Source organism: Heterodontus francisci, chromosome 29 (genome assembly GCF_036365525.1).
Source record: "Heterodontus francisci isolate sHetFra1 chromosome 29, sHetFra1.hap1, whole genome shotgun sequence".
NCBI lineage: Eukaryota > Metazoa > Chordata > Chondrichthyes > Heterodontiformes > Heterodontidae > Heterodontus > Heterodontus francisci.
In genome coordinates this window covers 14,036,651-14,049,952 of record NC_090399.1, presented here as the reverse complement: position 1 = coordinate 14,049,952, position 13,302 = coordinate 14,036,651, and the positions used below count along the sequence as shown (strand labels likewise).

Below are 13,302 nucleotides of genomic sequence, written 5' to 3'. Positions count from 1 at the left end.
TACTCCATATACCTGCAAGACACTGGTAAAGGCAGTATGAACAGCAAGGGCAAGAAATACCCCCAACCATGATACCTTAAATTTAGTTTCCATATATGTGCAAGATATAAATCTGCTGCATGTATTTATGAAAACAGTGATTCCACATTAAATAACCTACTAGGTTTTTCATTGGAGACCATGGGCTCAAAATGCCCATTGTGCAGAAAAGAATTGTTCGTGGTCTTGTGCCTAGGCATATTTAGCTGAAGTTCTAACAGTAGAGGGAGACAATTTCCTTGATGCAGATAACGAATACCATGCAGACAGGGCAGTGACATCGCCGGCCGGCCACTGTGAGGTCACAGGGCAGTGACGTCACCGACCGGCCACAGCGAGGTCACAGGGCAGTGACATCACCGACCGGCCACAGCGAGGTCACAGGGCAGTGACATCACCGACCGGCCACAGCGAGGTCACAGGGCAGTGACATCACCGACCGGCCACAGCGAGGTCACAGGGCAGTGACATCACCGGCCGGCCACAGCGAGGTCACAGGGATGGTTGCTGGCTGACGTCACCAGCTGGCCACATGGCTAGTGATGTCGCTGAGCACACAATGGTCTGAGAAATGCTGCACTTCTACTGCAACATCCTTAACTTGTCACCTCTAAAGATTGTTCCCAATCACCGGCAACAGACCCGTAACCCAGCATGCCTCACCCCCAACAAGTACTGGCAAGCAATGGATTCCACGATGCAATGTGATATTTGCAGTCCTTCCATTATAAATGATGCTGCAATTTTCAGCTGAAATTAGGACCTCGAGTGAGCTCACTCTACAATCCAGCACACAAAGCATGTCAATGGGACTGTTTGCTTCTGCACTCACCAGCTCACAACCTTCAGCAGCGAAACCGGCATTAAAGTTGCCAGCTGCTGCTTGGGCCAAAATGGCCACTTCACACAAGAGTCTCGTTAGTATGTTAACAACAGTTTGCTAATGCACCACAGAATCCATCACAATCAACCCTGATTTCATGATTTCACCTCCCATTCACAGAGCACTTCCCAACATTTGGAGGCTGGCTGATTTCCCCACCTCCCTGCCCATCCCTCAGCCTCGAGGTGCACAGTCCAACTGTGCTTTCTTCAAGCTTAACCCTCAAGATTAGTTAACTCAGCACAGATTGAAGATTGAATCCAGGAACCTCTGTATTGCTCAGTACAACAGCTTCTCAAAAGTGGGTGAACCAAACAGTCTTATTGACAACTGCAGTTGTCGAACCGCCTCCAAACCACATCGAGCTGTCAAATAAAGTTTCCCTCTCCCACCCTCCCCCCAAAGGATCTGCTTCAAATGAATACGCTCCCACGTTATTTCGCCAACTGCAAGTTTATGGTTAGACGACATATCAACAGGACAGATAAAGAAACTTTTTGTGCTGGTATGGGAACCTGAAGTAGGGGACACCATAAAATCAGAGCCAGGACCCTCAGGAAAGAAGTTAGGAAACACTTCACGCAAAGGGTGGTAGAAGTGGGGAACCTCCTATCCTTCAAAAAGCAGGACATCTTGGCTCAGTTAATCATTCGAAATCTGAGTTTTTGCTCGCTAAGGGGATTAAAGAATATGCAGCCAAGACAGGTGGATACAGATTGGTGAATGATGGAACAGGCTCGAGTGTCTGAGTGACCTCCTCATGTTATAAAATAACAGCAAGAACTGCACCTCACCCAATATACTTAATGTTGAATGATGCAGTTTTTGATGTGTTAACCTTAATTCACCACCTTAAAATTGCTCTTACTCTTCCCACCATGAGCAAAGGGCCTGTAACCCTTATTAAACAGTTCAAAATATTCTCCAGGCACAGCCTCCAATCACGGATAGAATTCATCATTGTAATGCTGCACAATAATCTCACCTGCTTACTCAATGGTTAATGCAGCAACTGTATAGCACAGAACAGACCATTTGGCCCTAAAGTTCCCAATGCTTTATGCTCCACACAACCCTCTTCATCTCACCTCTTCTATTCTTTTCCCCGTTTCATTTATATTTGGCAAGTGCAGCACACCTAGAGCTAACTGAGCTTGGGTTCCATGAGGGCCACTCAGCTCCTGACATTACAGCCTTTACCCAAACATGGACAAAAGAGCTGAACTCCAGAGGTGAGGTGAGAGTGACTGCCCTTGACATCAAGGCAGCATTAGACCAAGTATGGCATCAAGGAGCCCTAGCAAAATTGAAGTCAATGGGAATTGAGGGGAAAACTCTCCGCTGGTTGGAGTCATACCTAGCACAAAGGAAGATGGTTGTAGTTGTCGACGATCAATCATCTCAGTCCCAGGACATCACTTCAGGAGTTCCTCAAGGTAGTGTCCTAGGCCCAACCATCTTCAGCCGCTTCATCAATGACCTTTCCTCCATCACAAGGTCAGATGAGATGTTCACTGATGATTGCACAATGTTCAGCACCATTCGCAATTCCTCAGATATTGAGACAGACCATGACAATAAGCAGCAAGACCTGGACAACATCCAGGCTTGGGCTGATAAGTGGCAAGTAACATTCACACCATGCAAGTGCCAGGCAATGACCATCTCAAACAAGAGAGAATGTAACGATCTCCCCATGATGTTCAATGGCATTACCATCGCTAAATTCCCCACTAACAATATTCTGGGGGTCACCATTGGCCAGAAACTGAACTGGACCAGCCACATAAATACTGTGGCTGCTAGCGCAGGTCAGAGGCTGGGAATCCAGCGACAAGTAAATCACCTGTCTCCCCAAAGCCGGTCCACCATCTACAAAGCACAAGACAGGACTGTGATGGAATAACCTCCACTTGCCTGGCTGGGTGCAGCTCCAACAACACAAGAAGTTCGACACCATCAAGGACAAAGCAGCCCGTTTGATTGGCACCCATCCACCACCTTCAACATTCACTTCCTCCACCACAGATACACAGTGGCAGCAGTATGTACTATATAGATGCACAGCAGCAACTCCCCAAGGCTCCTTTGACAACACCTTCCAAACCCGCGAGCTCTACCACCTAGAAGGATAAGGGCAGCAGATGCATGGGAACACCACCACCTACAAGTTCCCCTTCAAATAACATAACATCCTGACTTGAAACTATATCGCCATCCCTTCACTGTCACTGGATCAAAATCCTGGAACTCCCTTCCAAACAGCACTGTGGGCGTACCTACACCCCAAGGACTGCAGCAGTTCAAGAAAGCAGCTCACCACCACCTTATCAAGGGCAAGTAGGGATGGGAAATAAATGCTGGCCTAGTCAGCGATACCCACATCACACGAACGAATAAAAAAAAAGCTACATATCAGCAACGAAAATTATTTTTGCTTTGAAAAGAATTGGCCTGTATGCAAATTAATATGACATTTACCAGACAATTTCTGAAAGGTTGTATTCATACAACAATGTAATCTGGAAGATCACCAAATGAGGATCACTTTGGCCTGGTCAGATTTAGTGCATTAGCCAATTTTTGCATTCTTAGTAGCGTGCAAGGAGAAAAAAAAAATCACATCACGCTAAGTATATTTTATTAAACCTCCTTTTCCACTTATTTTGCCTCTCACTACTACTGGATTAAAATCCTAGTGACAACATTATCACCAGCCTTTACGCCTCGACATACTGTAAAGATATAATTTGCCTTATGGACTCTGACTAAGCAGAGTGAGGCAATCAAAACACAGACTACACCATGTAGAGGAACCATTGCCATGACTTACCGCAATTGCAGCAGTAAAAGGCACCATCAGGATGGAGACCCCAGTATCGGTAGCATGGAAGGATTAACTTTGAATCATACAGCACAAAGAGGCCATTTCACCCACAGAGCCTGTGCCTGCTCTTTGAAAGGCATATCCAATTAGTCCCACTCCCCTGCTCTTCCTGCACAGCCCTGAAGACTTTTCCTTTACAATTACTTCACTTCAAAAAAGACTGCTGAAAAGTATTATACTGTCCAATCCTCAGAAGTTGTCACCCAAATACAGTTTTAACAAAACACTAAGACAATTTATCAATGTTCCAACAGGGATTTTAGTAAATAGGGTGTGTGCAATATTCATGCTGTTTCCTTGAACTATGAAAAATACTCAGCAGTACAAACACAAACTATGGAGGGAGCAATCTGAGCTATATGACACTAGGACAAGGCAGCAAAGGTTACAAGTTTGTCAAAAGAAGTAAAGAACCTGCATTTCTATAGCGTCTTTTGCAGCCTCAAAGTCCCAACGCCCTTTATAGTCGAAGTACTTTTTGAAGTGTAGTGACTGTTGTAATGTAGGAAACACAGCAGCCAATTTGTGCACAAGTTTCCATCGTGCTTTGCAGGTGTGGGGCATTGGCCAGGACACCAGGAGAACTCTCCTGCTCTTTGTGGTCACTGGATCCTTTACATCAACCTGAGGGAGCTGATGGGGGGGCCTTGGTTCAACATCGCATCAGAAGGACGGCACATTCGACAGAGAAGCACTTCCTCAGGACTGAAGTGTCAGTCTAAATTTGCCACTGAAGTCTCTGCAGTGAGGCTTTAACCTGTGACCTTGACTCAGGCGGGTGAGTAACAATGCAAGCAGTTTCAAGGGACAAATTAAGAGCATCCCACATTAAAATATACCGACTTATATTTGAGTCTTCTGATCAGTATCCTTATCCGAAATCTTCTCGATGACATACAAAATGATTGTACTGGATAAACTTCCCAGCCAGGTTTGTGGTGTTTGATTAAAAATGGCACTGTATACAGTAGTAGCAGGACAAATGTGCAAACAGCAGAGATCAGCTCACATGGATCCTCAATTAGGGAGGGTTTAATAAACATGGGAAGATTCTGGTACACAGTCAACCTGTCTTGAGCTGCCATTTCAGCTACGTGGGGGTGGGGGGTGGAGGGAGAATGAAATGTCCTTCAACCAACCATTCAACAGAAGGTACAGGAACAGGTGATAAGACATTTTCCAAAATTACTTTTGGTTCTTAAAATCTTCTCCTCCTCCTTTCCTCCCAAAATGTACTATTCACAATTCTTAACGAAGTTATTGAAGGCTATTTCCAGATGGGGGAATGATCACTCTCTAATAACATTCTGAAATATAGACGCCTATTTGAAAACCTCTGCTTTAAAGAGACAACGTTAAAATTAGAATTATGAGCTAGCTTTTCCGTAGTTCAGCAAACATGCTGACTGCATCGTTAAGCCAGCACTGGTAATTCTTAATCTTGCTCCTGTTCCAGCATTAGGCACTGAATCATAGAATCCTACAGCACAGGAGTCGTCGTCATTCGGCCCATCTTAACTGTGTCAGCTCTTTGAAAGAGCAATGCCGTTGCCCCATAGCCATGAAAATGTTTCTAAGTACGCATCCACTTCCCCGTTTGAAAATTACTTGTGAAGTTGCTTCTACCAGTTTGAGACAGAACCTGACTGTATTAACAATGTCGTGAGTATCTTTGGAAGCAGTTCCTTTCTTTTTCAAAAGATATACATGATTTAATGTTTCTCAAAGTTTTTTTTGGTGCACAGCAGCCAGGAAGTTTCCGCACCACATAGCCCGATCAGTTTCCTGAAATTGTAATTAGCGCTTGCCATGCGAGTTTCTGTGAAGCTTTGAAGAAACTGCTACTGTTAAGATATGAAAAAATAGCTACACATAATTCATACAATCATACAACGATACAGCACAAAAGGAGGCCATTTGGCCCATTGTGCCTGTGCTGGCTCTTAGGTAGAGCTCTCCAACTAATTCTACGCGCCTGCTCTTTCTCTGTAAATGTTTTCCCTTCAAGCTTTTATCCAATTCTCTTTTGAAGGCCACTAATGAATCTGCTTCCACCACCCTTTCAGGCAGTGCATTCTAAATCACACACACTGTGCAAAAGTTTCCACATCGCCTCTAGTTCGTTTGAACAGAAGAACAAAGAAATAGGAGCAGTAGGCCATTCGGCCCCTCGAGCCTGCTCTGCCATTCGATAAGATCATGGCTGATTTGACTCCGGCCTCAGCTCCACTTTCCTGTTAGCCCCCCCCACAACCCTCAACTCCCTTGATCAAAAATCTGCCTAGTTCAGAATATATTTAATGACCCAACCTCCACTGCTCTCTGGGGAAGGGAATTCCACAGGCTAACGACCCTCATAGAAAAAACTTCTCATCTCATTCTTAAATGGGGCACCCCTAATTTTTAAATTGTGTCCCCTAGTTCTAGATTCCCCACAAGGGGAAATATCCTCTCAGTATACATCCTGTCCAAGTCCCCTCAGGATCTTATATGTTTCAATAAGATCACCTCTCATTCTTCTCAACTCCAATCACCTTAAATGTGTCCTCCTGTTACCAACTCTTCGGCCAGGGGGAACAGCATCTCATCAAAACATCAGCATCATTTTGAGCATCTCGAATCAAATCTCCTCTTACCCTTCACTGCTCTAAGGAGAGCAACCTAAGCTTCTTCATATAACTGAAGTCTGTCACCTCTAGTACCATTGTCAGCCATGGGCAGCACTCTGAACTGAGTAAAAAGTTTGTGGGTTCAAATCCCATGCCAGGGATTTGAGCACAAAACTCTATGTTGAAACTCCAGTGCAGTACTGAGGGAGTGCTGCACTGTCAGAAGTGTCGTCTTTTGGATGAGATGTTAAACCGAAGCTGACTTTCCTATCGGAAGTTCAATGATCCCATTGCCAATATTTTGAAAGGAGCAGGGAAGTTATTGCTGGTCTTGTGGCTAATATTTACCCGCTCAAGCAACATCACAGTTCACAGGTTAGCTGGTCATTATCACATTACTGTGTGTGGGAGCTTGCTGGGCACAAATTGGCTGCTGCCTTTCCTAGATTACAACAGTGACTACACTTCAAAAAGTATATCATTGGCTGAGAGACATGGTGAGGCCTTGAGAAGTCCTATACAAATGCAAGTTTGTCTTGCTTTCTAGTAAATGTCTTTTGCACCCCAAGATCTTGACATTCTTCTTAAAATGCATTGCTCAGAATTGAACACAATTCTCCAACTGTTTTGTAAAAGTTTAGTGCAACTTCCTTGCCTTTGTACTCTATTCTCCCATTAATAAAAATCAAGGATCCCACATGCTTTTAACAACCTTCTCAAATCTTTAAGGTGGCAGAATGAGTTATGTACATTTCCCCACAGGTCTCACTGTTCCTGCACCCCAATTAAAATTGCACCCTTTATTTTGTATTGCATCTCCTCATTCTTCCTACCAAAATTTATCACTTCACACTTCTCTGCATTAAATTTCAATTGTCTGCCCATTTTACCAGTCTATGTCTTCTTGAAGTTTGTTACTATTACACTGTACTACATTTAAATTTCTTATCATCTGCAAACTTTGAAATGATGGCCTCTCCAGGTTGAGATATATAAAATACACAAAGATAGTGGTCCTAATACTGGCCCCTGAGGAAAACCACTGTACACTTCCCTCCAGTCTGAAAAATAAACGTTCACCACTACTCTGCCTTCTGTCTCTTTGCCAATTTTGTATCCATGCTGCCACTGCCCTTTTAACCCCATGGGTTTCCACTTTGCTGACAAGTCTATTAGGAGGTACGTTGGCAAACACCTTTGGGAAGCCATATACATCACACTATCCTCATTAATCCTCTCCATTACTTCAAAATCATTCAATCAAGAAATTCTAGCTTTCATCCATTAGCCCACACTATTACAAAGGCTAATTAATTTTGTCACTGATTACTGTCTTAAAGATTCCCCACCACCGAGGTTAGAGTGACTGGCCTACTGTGGCTGGGTTTAGCCCTTGCGTTTTTTTTTAAACCGTTATAAATTTGACACTCCTCCACTCTGCTGGCACCACCGTCCTCTCTAAGGAAGACTTGAAGATTGTGGCCACAGCCTCTGCAATTTGAACAGTTACCCCTCTTATAACCTAGGATGCATCCCATTCAGACAAGGTGATGTTTCTCCTTTTGAGGACTGCCAACATTTTAACTACCCTCTATTTTTATTCAACATTAACACTATGGTATGTTAAGTTTATTGCTGTAATTTTCTAAGTGAAAGTTTCCCAATCTTCCTCTATAGTTACTGTTAAATTCCTGTCAATAAATACACATCGCCAACAGGAAGAATTGTTGAGTTTTGAAACCATACGCATTAATTAAAATCAAATTATTAACAGCTCATTAAAAATGAAATGGCGAAGTCATCTCGAGCTGCTGCTTACGTTGCAGGAACTGACTTGCAAACTCAGAAGACTTTCCAAGTTAACAGCCTTTTCAACACCATTCGCCTCATCTGAAGTGACGTGCCCAACTACAAAAGGAAGGTTTTGCCCAGACGTTTAATTCAATGTTAGGAAACATTGTGGAATGTAAATTTATTGCTGTAATTTTTTTTAATTAAAGCTTCCCCATCTTCTCTTAAGGTTGCTTTAAATTTGGTGCTGGCTGCTGCTGGAAAGCTTGATGTCTTTCAGTTGTGGGTACCACTCTCTCATCTCCGAGTCAGACTCTTGTGGGTTCAAGTCCCACTTCAGAGACTGAGCACAAATATAGAAGCTGACGCTTCAATGCACTGCTGAGGGAGTGCTGCACTGTCTTTTGGATGAGATACTAAACCTCATGGATTAACGTGGATATTTAATAAAAAACAAAATCAATCACTTGGCACTATTTTGAACAGCAGGGGAGTTCTCTTCAGTGTCCTGGCCAATATTTATCCCTCAATCAACATCACCAAAAAAATTATCTAGTCATTATCACAGTGCTGTTTGTGGGTGCTTGCTGTGAGCAAACAGTCTGCGCTTTTGCTGCATTACAAGTGACTACATTTCCAAAGTACATTTGGTGTCAGCAGTGACTCAGTTGGTAGCACTCTCACCTCTGAGTCACATGGTTCCAAGGTTCAAGTCCCATTCCAGACTGCGAGCACAAATATCAAGGCTAACACTCCGATGCAGTACTGAGGGAATGCTGCACTGTCAGAGGTGTCATCTTTCAGATGAGACAGTAAACCAGGGACCCATCTGCTTGCTTGGGTGGATGCAAGAGATCCCATGGCATTATTTCAAAGATGATCAGAGGAGTTATTCCCAGTATCAAAACAAAGTTCTGGAAATACTCAGCAGGTCTGGCAGCATCCGTGATGAAAGGTCAACTAAAATGTTAACTCTCTCTCTCTCCACAGATGCTGCCAGACCTGAGTATATCCAGCACTTAGTTTTTATTTCAGGTATTCAGCATATGCTTTTATTTTGGAGTTATTCCTGAAGTTCTCCAGTCAACGGGCAGAGTATGCTGTCCAAAACGTTGAGATCTGTCAGTTCTTCTTAGAACTCCTATATTTTGCAAGGGAACAACTGCTCTTTTAGAGCTAACTGACATGGTGTAAACCATAAAATCATCTTCCCATGAAAACCTTTAAAGAACTTTGTTTCCCCACAATAAAATCTCGAAAGCTACATAACACTCTGAAGATTTGTAGTCAGCCAAGAGTGACTTGTGAAAGTCACATTAGAAAGTTACAAAAGCATACACCTGTACAGTCTGAATTTGCCCGATAAGAGTGCCCAATCTCAACTTGCCGGGACATAATCCACCACTCCAAGCTCAGAAGTTAGGACAGGCTCTTGTTCACAATGCACATGGGTGTACTGCTCGAGGTTAACCAGATAAAACCAAACACTATCAATGCAGAGAATCGATAAGCCTTTGGCTGCCGTACCTGTTGGGGTGCTGACGTGCAGAGCTTGCTCTTCCAGGCTCTGTGACAGCTTCTCCGTCGTGTTACATTAGTGAGCCAGGCTTGATGGTCAATCCTAAATACTACCTAAAGTACTTCAGACTTGCCTCGTTCATGCACTGGATCACTAGGTCTGCCACTGATTGTCGACTTAATCCTGAATTTTCATCTTGGAGACATTGTGACCCCAAATGACACCTCCATATCTCACCCACTATTCCTAAGATTATCTTTTTAGTTAATTTTTTATGAACCATAGAAAAACAGAAACCCCTTCAGTAAGGTATGCAGAGACTAAAAATACTTAAAACAATCAGCACGATGCCATACATCCAAAACACAGCAATAACTAAGAAGCCCCTACTTTCAACAATAAAACGTTATTTCGTGATTCAAGCAACAAAAAAGACACAATTGCAGATCTAAACATGTGTCATTACTACACACATGAATAAGGAGGCAGAAATGAGCGGTAATTATGACTTACCTGAGCAAAGTATCTTTCACCTAGAAAAACTTTAAAATATCTAATGATGCACAAGATTGCAGTGCTATTAATGAAACAATTTACTCAAATTTATCTTTATAGAAGTTTATATAACTGTGAAATTAAAAACTCGTTGCACCTTCCAAACCTATTTTAGGATTTAAATAAGTGCGATGCTTGCCTACAATTACTCTATTTCCTGGGCTCGTTATCAACATGGCTGCTGCTAACACAACCTGTCGCCCACCAGTTTCACCTGAAAACACCTACAAAACCACCCAGCCCCCTCCACAAAAAAAGACATTCATAAATTTGAAACAGATAATGATCAATTTAAGAGAGAAGTTAGAGCAATACCTCACAAAATGAGACCAAAAAGGCACCAAGAGATTTGAATATATCGGCAGGGAAAGTAGCGGGAGGTAGTCAGGCGCTCTGTTCGGCTTAATCTTTGAACTTACACGCAATATCTTGGGGATTTTTGCACCAAAAGATCCAGCCAACTACCAGCAATACCACAGAATGTGGCCCTGCTCGCCTTGGCTTGGGGGAGGGGCGGGAGCAGCGAGGGAACGCAGTGCTCTGCCGCAGCGCCTGCGCACGGGTGACGCCAGAGCACGCCGGGACTTGTAGTCCGGAAATGGCATCACACCGGCCGCTCCCGCCATGCACCACGGGACAGCCACCTCGCGTCGGCCCCCCGCTCAGGTTGTTCAACACAACGGTGCCTTCGGAATTATACAACGAATTTAAAACCGAAATTATCAAAAAGACAGTTCGCGAACAAAGAAATGAAAAATCTTCCATTGCTACACCGACAGGGTCTGAGTGCGGGTCCCCCCTCCTCTTGACTACCGGAAACGGGCTTTGGTTGAGCGACGTCGCCGACGGACCAATCGGCATACACCATCCCCGGCAGCCTCGCCCACCGATTGGTCAGTTAAGAGAAATGGGCGGGCACGGCTTACGCAACGTTCTCGGTTGCTCCCTGGCTCCCCCCTAGCAACACGGCCTAGCTCGAACAGGCTTCACCGACAGAAACCCCTCCTCCTCCCACGGAGTGAGACGTTTTAAAAGATCGCTTATTACCCCTTTTTTTTCCGCTCTGTTTCAAAAACGTTTTTTTCTACCTGCTTTGGCTAACGCAGCTCTCCGATTTAAATCGCTAGCATTTTCCATTGGAGGGTTTGGTGACATAAGTAAAAGAAATACATTAAGATTTGTAAAAGATTTACCAGTCAGGAGAGTCGCTGATTGTTTTAATATTATATATATAATTTTTTTTTTTGGTGTGTGTGTGTGACTCTCTTGATAACCAGCGACAGGGTCCGCGATTCCCCGGATTGTCCTCAGTCCCCGATCCGCGCGCTCGCCCCCCAACTCAAGTCAGGTCCAACTTCCGCCCCCAGCAGGAAGTGACGACACCTGGGCAACCAGCTCCTGACAACTAGAAACAAGGCCTCAGGCTTCACTTCTTCCCCAAAAAAAAACTGGTAGTAAAAGATATGTCATAATTATGATAACCAAAATTGCTAGTACAGGTAGTTCAAAAGACATACTGGATATTTTCCTTTATGGGCCGAGGAAAAGAATACAAGAGTAGGGAGGCTCTGCTGAAATAAACTGTGGAAGGAGATTTTAAAAAAGATAGGAACAGGAGTAGGATACAACCCCTCAGGTCCGCTCTCACATTCAGTACGATTATGGCTGAGCTCAGCTTCACTGTTCTGCCCGCTCCCCTTATTCCTTGATTCCCTGAGAGATCAAAAAAAATCCATCTCACTCAGCTTTGGGCGTGCAGGCCACAATTTCAGAATTTGTTGGTGAGCCAAGTATTGTGAACTGTGAGGAGGTTAGTATGAGACTTCACAAGGACAGAGACAGGCTGGTGGAATGGGCGGACATGTGACAGATAAAATTTAGGACGTAGCAGTGCGAAGTTGACCGCCTCTTTCACGACGCCTCCACTGTTGCTAAACTTTCAGATTGCAAATCTGACATTCAGTACTAAATGAGCAAAAATTTCTTCAAATTAAATATTGGGAAGACTGAGACCGCTGTTGCCTCCCGGGGGAGGAGCGGGCCTGCGGGAAGAACAAGGAGCGGATAAATAAAGCCCGAGGATCGCAGCCTAGAGTATTTACTTTCCGGGAGAGCAGCGGAGAGGAGTCCAGGCGCTCCGGAGTTTGAAAACAAAGTGAGCATTGACGTCACAGGAAAGCTGTAAGGTGATTGCTTGGTGAGTAACTGCTGTTCGGGAATAACTAAATAGCTGGGTTAGTACACTACTGTTAGGGTGTGTGTGTCTTGTTTGGCCTCCTTGTCTCAAGAGACGATGGGTAAACGCCTGGAGGTGGTCAGTGGTATGTGAAGCAGTGCCTGGAGTGGCTATACGTCTTTAAAGCGGAGACATGGACGGCCGGTGGGTCTGATACCAGTGACGAGCTCGCTGTACAATGTGTCCTTGGGGATCCTGCCATCTTCCATGCGGCGCACATGGCCAAGCCATCTCAAGTGCCGTTGGCTCAGTAGGGTGTATATGCTGGGGATGTTGGCCGCCTCGAGGACATATGTAGTGTGTATGTAAATAGCTTAATAATACCCCCTTACTACAGTTCTTGAGCTTTTGGAATTACAAGAACAAAATTGCACACGATACAGAGTTTGGCTTAACTATGAATTGTTGTTTTATTGAATCCAATAATATCCCTAATACAGACGCCTCTGTGGTTAGTTGAAACAGATATAAAACAAAACTGTCCTCAGTACAAAACCTGCCGCAGTAACTTAAAATTGACACCCCAATTCCCAGCTGAACCCTTCAGCGATTTGACCAGTGTTCCCAGTTACCCAAAACAAAGTCACTACGATTTGGCTGAACCACAAATACGGGCAAAACACTACGCTTTGTCCCAAACCCTCAGACCAATATCACGTCAAATTGGCTGAACACAAATACGGGCAAAACACTATGCTTTTGTCCCAATCCCTCAGAACAAGATCACTACGATTTGGTTGAAAACACTTACAATCACCCACACGGCCTGTCGGTCCTGGTGTT

At 44.1% G+C, this 13,302-nt stretch overlaps 2 protein-coding genes across 9 annotated transcripts in view; one reads left to right on the top strand and one right to left on the bottom strand.

Annotated features, from left to right (window-relative positions):
- csnk2b (casein kinase 2, beta polypeptide) overlaps window positions 1-11,641 on the bottom strand; it is a 72,873-nt gene extending 61,232 nt beyond the window's left edge. For 2 of the 4 annotated variants that reach the window (XM_068009478.1, XM_068009479.1), the window contains exon 1: window positions 11,477-11,641. The gene's annotated coding sequence lies outside the window, so the exon portion shown is untranslated. Of the gene's footprint in view, window positions 1-10,598; window positions 10,807-11,476 lie in introns of those variants that run through there. The other 2 variants (XM_068009480.1, XM_068009481.1) reach the window with 2 other exon arrangements.
- Window positions 10,921-13,302, top strand: part of nfkbil1 (nuclear factor of kappa light polypeptide gene enhancer in B-cells inhibitor-like 1) — a 30,946-nt gene continuing 28,564 nt past the window's right edge. For 2 of the 5 annotated variants that reach the window (XM_068009477.1, XM_068009473.1), the window contains exon 1: window positions 11,229-12,480. The gene's annotated coding sequence lies outside the window, so the exon portion shown is untranslated. Of the gene's footprint in view, window positions 11,177-11,228; window positions 12,481-13,302 lie in introns of those variants that run through there. The other 3 variants (XM_068009476.1, XM_068009474.1, XM_068009475.1) reach the window with 3 other exon arrangements.